Source organism: Bidens hawaiensis, unplaced genomic scaffold (genome assembly GCF_021521415.1).
Source record: "Bidens hawaiensis isolate Kalapana, Puna unplaced genomic scaffold, B.hawaiensis_p1.1 tig00002825_1, whole genome shotgun sequence".
NCBI classification, from domain to species: Eukaryota; Viridiplantae; Streptophyta; class Magnoliopsida; order Asterales; family Asteraceae; genus Bidens; species Bidens hawaiensis.
Window position 1 is genome coordinate 867,588 of NW_027491152.1, and position 8,918 is coordinate 876,505.

Genomic DNA, 8,918 nt, shown 5'->3' on the forward strand with positions numbered 1-8,918 from the left:
TCAGTTGTTGCTTGCTTAAAATTGGGGAAATCGGAGGTGATGGTTCAGGTGACCATCAGAAATTCCGGCCACCTGAGCAACCTCTGCTGATTCTTCTTCAACCTCCGATTCACTGATCATAGGAGTGGTCGGAGCTGGAGCGGTGGTGGCGGAGCTGTGGTGGTGGCGAATAAGCAGTGACGGAGATGGAGCGGTGGTGGCGGAGCTGCGGTGGTGGCCGGAGTGGTTGGTGGCGACGGTGTAAGGAGCTGTGGTTGGTGGTCGCAGATCTGAAAAATCGAAATCGCAGATCTTAATTCATGGCCGGAGTGGCTGGTAGCAGAGCTGTGGCGGCGTCTGCGTCATAGGAGTGGTCGGAGCTGGAGCTGTGGTGGCGGTGGTGATGGTGTTTGAGGATATCCATGGGCGGAGTGGTTGTGGTATGGTGATGGTGGTGGCGTAGAGAGAGAAATAAGAGAGAAAGGAGGGGAAGGTAAAGATCTGCAAAATGAAGAAGAAGAAGTTGCAGGGTAGGCAAAAAGACCAATATGCCCTCACATGCACCTCACGTGAGGGGATTTAACTGATTTTTTCTAACCCAGTTAGCGTAAAGGACAAAACTTGTAGAAAAAAAAAGTTTAAAGTACACCGCCTGCAAGGAAACTAAAAAAAGGACACGAACCGTAATTCGTCTTATTTTAAAGGACAAAATTTGTAATTCTGTCTAAATAATAATGTAATAATGTAATATTTTAATATTACATTTAGCTAAAAGGGTAAATTTAGATTAATTAAATAACAACACAAAATATTCTAATTAATGTAATATTTTAAAATCGTAGCTATAGTTTGAATACGAAATATTCAAAAAAAAAATTTTGAAAATTTTATTATTTTTGGTTGATTTCATTCACCACCTTTGTTATTTTTCGGTTGATTTCATTCACCACCTGTGTTAATTTTATAGATAATATATAATAAATAATTTAATTAATTATTTGTTATTTCATCAATATAAGAGATTACGGATTTAATATAGAGATTATGAATAATATATATATATATATATATATATATATAGATACCGATTTAAAATATTATAATTCTGTTAAAATATTATATTATTTAAATTATATTTGTCAAACTCGAAAGAAAATTAATGAAATTAGTAAAGGATGACCCATTTTATTAAGGAAAGTTTTAATTACGTATTTGTAAATTTGTAAATTTGATATTCCCCCCTTCCGATTTGAATTAATTATTGTCTAAATTATGGTCTAAATTTGAATGTAAATTTTATTTAATTAACAATCATTAAGTTTTACTATAATTACGTTAGTTTGACCCATTGACTCACTGATTTAATTACAGTCATTTACTTTTAAGAAGTAAAATACAAATCCATTGACTTATTATTGTTTAACAATAACAATTGCGTTACAAATTCATTGTTGACCCATTCACTTATTATTGTCAACATTGACTCAAAATTACGATTTACTAATTAACAATTGAGTTACATATATATAACTAAATTAGTAACTTTTTATTTTCACACCTTGAATCACAATACATACTATATAATTAGTAACTTACATTTTTACATTATGTAACATTGCATTTTACAGAACTACCATTAGATAAAATTCAAAAATTTGGAAATATATTATTTGTATTCCGAATCTGATTATGTAAGATTGCATATTATTTAAAAATCCATTAATTACGATATCAATTCTATTCCTTCTTACTATAATTTTTTTGAAAATTTATGCTTTTAATTAATTACATTTATACATTCCTTCTACAATTTTCTCTACCCTAATTCGTTTCGTATAAATACGTACATTTGATAGGCTAATTCTTACACCATCAAAGCCTCTTTAGTAAAAACGAGTAGCTTTGTGCCAAGGTTTTTAGTTTTTGTTGTTTGCATATCTTCCATTTTCATATTTCATTTTTGAGGCTTAAAAGTGTTATTGCTATTTAATTTTAATTTTTTTATGTTTTTGTTAAATTATTCTAGCAAGATGGAGCCAACAAATATCACCATGTTGAACCAACTTGATGTTCTTAACAGTGAGTGTATCCTAAAGGTTCGTATTTTGAAACTTTGGCGGCTGAAGGACAACTCAAAGCCCGGGCAAGATTGGTCCATCGAAATGATTGTTCAAGACGAAATGGTATTGTTAATACATTTATTAATTTATTATATTATTCATACAACATTTTACTAATCTTAATAATAATTTGCAGGGCAACAGAATGCAAGCCTATGTAAGGAAGCCTTGCATTCCTAAACTGATTTAGGTGCTATTTACAATTATTCTCTTAGATATGGTTGATTTAGGTGGTCATTAGAATTATTGTCTTACATATTCCGGTTAAATCCACTGTTAGTTCTTGCTAAACCAAAATATGTGTTTTTAATTTTTAATTTAGTATATATAAATTATAAAATTATTATGTAACATTAATTTAATTTTATTCATTTCATCTTCTGGTGGTCCAAGATTGTGAATTAGCAAATTGTCTCAAATGAGTGTGGATGTTATTGAAAATTTCTACTAATTGTAAACATGTTTTGATTGTTAATATGCGTGGATGTTATAGAAAATTTCTATCAATTTTAAACATGTTTGTCATTATTTTTTTAATATGCTTTTTACATAAAACTTTTTCCAGCTTTATTACAGAATTACCTTTTAAAATACAAATTAATGACTTCAATTGATATTTAAATTTCAAATGAAGATAGTCATTTGACTTTTCTTTAAAATCTTACTTAAAATACAAGTCTTTGTTTCTTAATTTTGCTTAATATTCATGACATAATTAATCAAGATTAAGTATGCATAAGATGAAAGCATTTTTTATACCTAAAATATGTTCCAGCATTATTACCGAATTCCAGCATTAAGGATTTTAAATACATAGCTTGACCAAAATATAAGTATTATCTTTGTTGCTTAATTTATTCTTAACTAATAAATAATTAATATTCATAACATATATATTTCCAACTAAATACGGAATTTTACTAATCACGTACTAACAAACTTTTAAAGCTTTCCATATTCTTCAATGTCAACAAACTTTCCATTTGTTTATATTTGACCATTTTTAATTACGCATAAATGTTAAAATTAATGTCTTAAAATAAACCACCAAATTAATAATTTCAATTTTCTATTCGAAATATTAGAATCATTATTATAACTTACTTTTAATTTTAATATTACTCAAAATATAGTAAGCGTTGCTTAAATACGGAATTTGAGATAAATCATTTCGAATTTATATTTAAATTTCAAAATTTAAATAGTCACTATAATTGCTTAATTTATGGTTAATAGTCATAACATATTTGAACCCGATTAAATACAAAATTTTACAAATTAAATACAAGCTTTTAAAGCTTTCCATAGTCTTCAATCTCAACAAACTTTCCATTCTTTTATATTTGACCATTTTTATTATGCCTAAATGTAAAAAAATAATGTCTAAACTAAACCCCCGATTATAATGCTTCAAAAATCAAAAATCTTTCCATAATTTTTTGAAGTTGACTAATTAACCATTTTTTTTATATTTTGTAATTATTTTGAAACAGGTTGTTTTAATTTTAAAAGAATATCAAATTTTTTCGGTATGAATTCGTGTCATCACAAGTTATTTTTAAGATATACTATTTTTTTTAACTAAAAAGACATATTCATTTTTCATATATAAATCATTTCGTAACCAAATTTTACAATATTTGAATATTCAAATTAAACCAAAACTGACACACGTTAATATTCAAATTTAATATTCAGATTTAGACAAAAACTGACATCATAATTAATTCTATCACATCCTTACAAAGTTTATCTAAATCATCTATAAATAAAAATCGTGTAATAATTTTGTCAAACAACTTCTATTAAAGCGTATGATATGATGACTATCTCTATATAATTCTTATCATAAAATTCATTCTTTCATTCCAAGGATGTATATAAAGATTTATAATTTGTTTATAAGCTTGTGAATTGTATTTGTACCTTTATTTCTCTTATTAACAATACAATGAATTTGATTTTGTGGTGATTTTAGTTTTCTTCTTTGCAGGTATAAAAATTACAACGCATTTCTTTCTACTTCGATGATTGTTTAATAAACAAGACTTTACGACTTCATATATCATGATGTAGTATTTATTGATATATTTTTTTGACCTCATGGTTTAAGTTAGAAAGATGTTTTAAGTTGGCAATTTACTTTGTATGTTATTTTGTTTTACTAAAAACAACATTGTAATACCTTCTAATGAATGTAAAATTATTTGTTCTTATAAATATTACACTATCAATTTATTATTATTATTATTATTATTATTATTATTATTATTATTATTATTATCATCATCATCATCATCATCATCATCATCATCAATGTCGCTATATATATTTATATACAATTTTCACGCGTATGATACACATGTTACTAGCCATTGAAAGATATTGAACAATGAAGATAAGTTACAAATAAAACTACAAATGTGGTTTGTAAGGAACTATTTACTAATTTGTAATTGTAAAATGAATGTTATTTTAGTTGAATGTTATGTATTTACATTATTTATATTTCACTTGATGCTAGAAAAATGTGTATGTTACATTATTTATATTTTTCCACCCATGGCGCCCACAAGTCAATAACCTAGTATATAAATAAAGTAATAGTTTACCTGTTGGCCCACATGGCTATTTTCTGTCAAAAGTATACACTGAACATAGACATAGTTATAATATTATTCTATTTTTCTTCATCTTTTTCATTTCTCTTCAAATCAAAGCTCATGAAAAATATATCTCCATCTTTATGTTTTCACTCTCCTTGGTGCTCACGATTATATTTCTTCAACTGACGTGTTAATCATAAATTTTTCGACGTTTATGTAAGTATTAACTTTTTATGTATACAATTTAAATGTTTAATATTTTGGTTACAAAGTTATGCTAAAATTTTTTGTTGGTTTAATATGTTAGTTATGAAATTTTATGGTTGTCTATATGTGTATGGTTGTTTCTATGTTTTTAACTCATGTGTAACATGAGCTACTATTATATAAATATATTGGTGAGTTAGATACTTTTACATAAATGAATTTCTGATCATCTTTGTTGATTCAAGTTAGCCGATAGTCTTCATATGTAGTTGAGTAAGTTGTGTTATTGTTGTTTCCTGTGTAATCTTTCTAATTTTCATGTCTTCAATATCTATATGAATACCAAATATAAATAACATACAATTGTCAATAAAGTTAATAGTACTTGGTTTCCCGGTTTTCTAATTTTTATATTTTGTGTATTAAAATCTTTCATTAAGTTAGCAAAATTGAAACAACATGTTACATAAAATTATATTTTTATATTTATGTTGTTCATCTTTTTCATATACTAACCATATTATATTCTATTATAGATGTCTTCAAATTAAAGAAAACGCAATTTTTGGTCAATCAACATCTTTCAATAAGAGGGGTAATTCAAACGGTTAGTCGTTTTAATATATTTTTTAGTTACCATTTAAATGTTTTTTAATAATGCATTTTTTTAAAAATGTGCAGCTTCAACGCCAAGAGAAATACTTACTAGCATTTTGAACGGTAACATTTTATTTTAAACGGGTTAATACAATATATTGTATTAAAATATAGTTTTTATTAACTAAAATGTAGTAAATAAAAATTAATATTTTATTAACTAAAAATTAGGCACTTGTAACAGAAAATTATAAACGATTTTTATTACATTTATTATTAACTACATTATACCTTTTTGGTAAACAAATTTTTAATAACATTGAATGTATGTTCACACATTTCTTTTTTCTTTTTTGAAAACGATACGAAACATAATTTTCAGTTATCCAATCGTATTTTATTTTCTTAAAACTAATTAAAATATATTTTTTAATTAAGATGTGTATACTAATCAATTTATGTTAGTTAGAGGCGCAAAGATATTTCTCCATTATTTTTTTACTTATATTTGGTTAACTCAATTTATATTGTTTCCATAATTTGCAACAAATTTCACAAATTTAGTTGTGGTCCATATAAAAAATCAGTTTTTTTGGTTTTTAAATAAGACCATACAAATTATTTTTTTTATATTATAATTTGAACTAAAATTTTCATAAACACATTATGCTAAATAGATTCAAAAAGATCAAAATTATTTTGACTCATAGATTGGTTCTAAAAGTCGATGTGCCAATAATGTTACTAAGGAATATGGATTATAAGAAAGGTTTGTGTGATGGAACTAGATTGTGAGTAATTAATTTGGGTAGGCGTTTTGTTATAGTAAAAGTTATTTCAGTTGTCGCACTTATATAATTCGTTGTGGTCTAACACCTTCAGATAAGAAACTTTCGTTTAAATTGAAAATAAGGTAGTTTTTTCAAGTTGTAGTATGTTTTGCAATGACCATTAACAAAAGTTAGGGTCAATCTCTAGCAAGAGTTGACATATATCTCAAAGACCGGTGTTTACACATAGACAACTCTATGTAACTTTATCAAGAGTGAAGAGTGGTGTTAAAATTATTAAACAAGGAAGACAAAGTTACAAATAAAGAATAAATCTGGTTTATAAGGAAGGTTTTTTAGTAGCTTATGAATTTTACATTTTTAACTTTTGATTATGTTTTCAAATATTGTAATTTGAATATTGTTTGGGTTTATCTTTGTATTTCACAATCATTGGTTCTCGTACCAATATTATTTACAACTTAAAGTATGTTGTCGTCCCGAATAACATATAACAACATATGTTTTCTTTGTGTTTGTTTAAAAATTTCAATATTTCCACCCGTGTCGTACACGGGTTAATAACCTAGTATATAATTAAACCAATACAAGTTACATTTCTAACTAATATAATTAATAAAATCACAATAAATCCATAAAACAATAAATTAATCTTTATGATTTTTACCCTATCTCTTGAATTCACCCTACGCAACTATAATATTTTCCTACACCTCAACAATTTTTTTCCTACATAACTTTAATTTTTTCGTACACATCTAAATATGTTTCCTACATATTTTCAATTTCTTCGTACGCATTTTTTTCGTCCTACACATCTTCAAATGTTTCTACGCATATTTAATTTCTTCCTACACGTCTTTAATTTTTTCATACATATCTTACTTTTTATCCTACTCATCTTTAATCTTCTTATACACAATATATTTTTTCCTACAGATTTACAATTTCGCCGAACACGTTTTTCTTTCGTCATACACATTTTCAATTTTTCCTACACGTATTTAATTTATTCTCACACATATTCAAACTTTCCTACACATTTTTAATTTTGTCATACACATCTTTATTTTTTACCCTACACATTTCTAATTTTCCCATACGCAACTTAATTTTTTTTTCCTACACATCTTTATTTTTCTCATACACATCTTATTTCTTTTCCTACACATTTCCAGTTTATTCGTACACATTTTTTTCTGTCTTACACATCTTCAGATTATTTTTTTTCCAAAATAACAATCAATGATGAAGATACTATTTTGCTTAAATGTTATAAATTAAAAACTTTTTATTGGTGAAAAAAGAGCAAAATCAAATCTTACACTAACATATAATAAAATAAAAAAATTGTAACTTACAAATCATAAATTCTTGAGCTTTTATTTAGGGATAGATGATATTAATTAAATGATAAATTATTTTATTCTACCTAAACTACCCTATTATTATTAATTTTAAAGTCTTTCAAGTTTTATTAATTATAACTAATACAATTAATTTTCAGCCATTGATTAATTAAGATCACTTATCGCACTTCTCTCTATAAAATCACTTCTGAAATGAACTTAATCATATATATATATCTGTGTGTGTGTGTGTGTGTGTGTGTGATTAGGTTCATTTCAGAAGTGACTCTTAGCGAGAAATGATCTCGACCATTAGATTATTAATCAATGGTTGAAACATTATTATATTTATTGTAAATAATAAAATATGAAAGACATTAAAATAAAAAAAGGACAAAATGGCAAAAGACGTCCTTTACGTTTGCATAGTTTTTCAATGGACCTTTGGCAAACTTAATGACAGAAAACAACCTTTATGTTCAAGAAATGTTACACGGTTTGTCCTTTTCACTAACGAGAGTTAGTTTTTCTCGTTAAATCCAGTCATGTGCACCTGATGTGAGGGCAATTTAGTTTTTTTACCCCTCAGGGGTTATTTTTGTAACTGACTTAAAATTTTGTGCTTTAAATAAATAATTTTTTTTTTCTTTTTAACCATAATCACCACAACCAAACACCAGCCACCACCCATCATCATCATCATCATCTCAGATCCAACCCAGGTACTCATCAGTTGAATTATTCGACCTCCATTAATCATCTTCTTTATTGAAAACAAAAAAAAAACATAATAGCTCAAATTTCTTAAATCAAAATTACACACCACTCTCACACACTGTTTCCTAACCACCATATTCTCTTCCACTGACTGATTCCATCCAAAGTTCCATCGTCTCCGGCCGGCCTAAACTCTCAACAGCAACCCCGATTCTTTTTTTTAACCTTTGTATCATAACTAACATAAGCGTTAACAAGAATTAAGCTTACACAATGAGGATGATGAACCATAATCATAATCTTTGGCTTCACACCTCGCCGGCCGGTGGTGGTTACAGAGGGAGGCAGCCGACGGTGGTTACAGAGGGAGGCGGATCCAGAGGTGGTTTGAGGTGCGTAGCTTGCAAAAGCCCTAATTTTGGGGATCTAGGGTTTCAAAATACTCATCACCCTCATATAGATTTCATCCCTTGAATACCCTAATCGAACTTATTGGATTTGGGGAAGAAGATTTGGTTGAGGAGAGTACGGCAGTAGTGTAAAGGCTGTGAT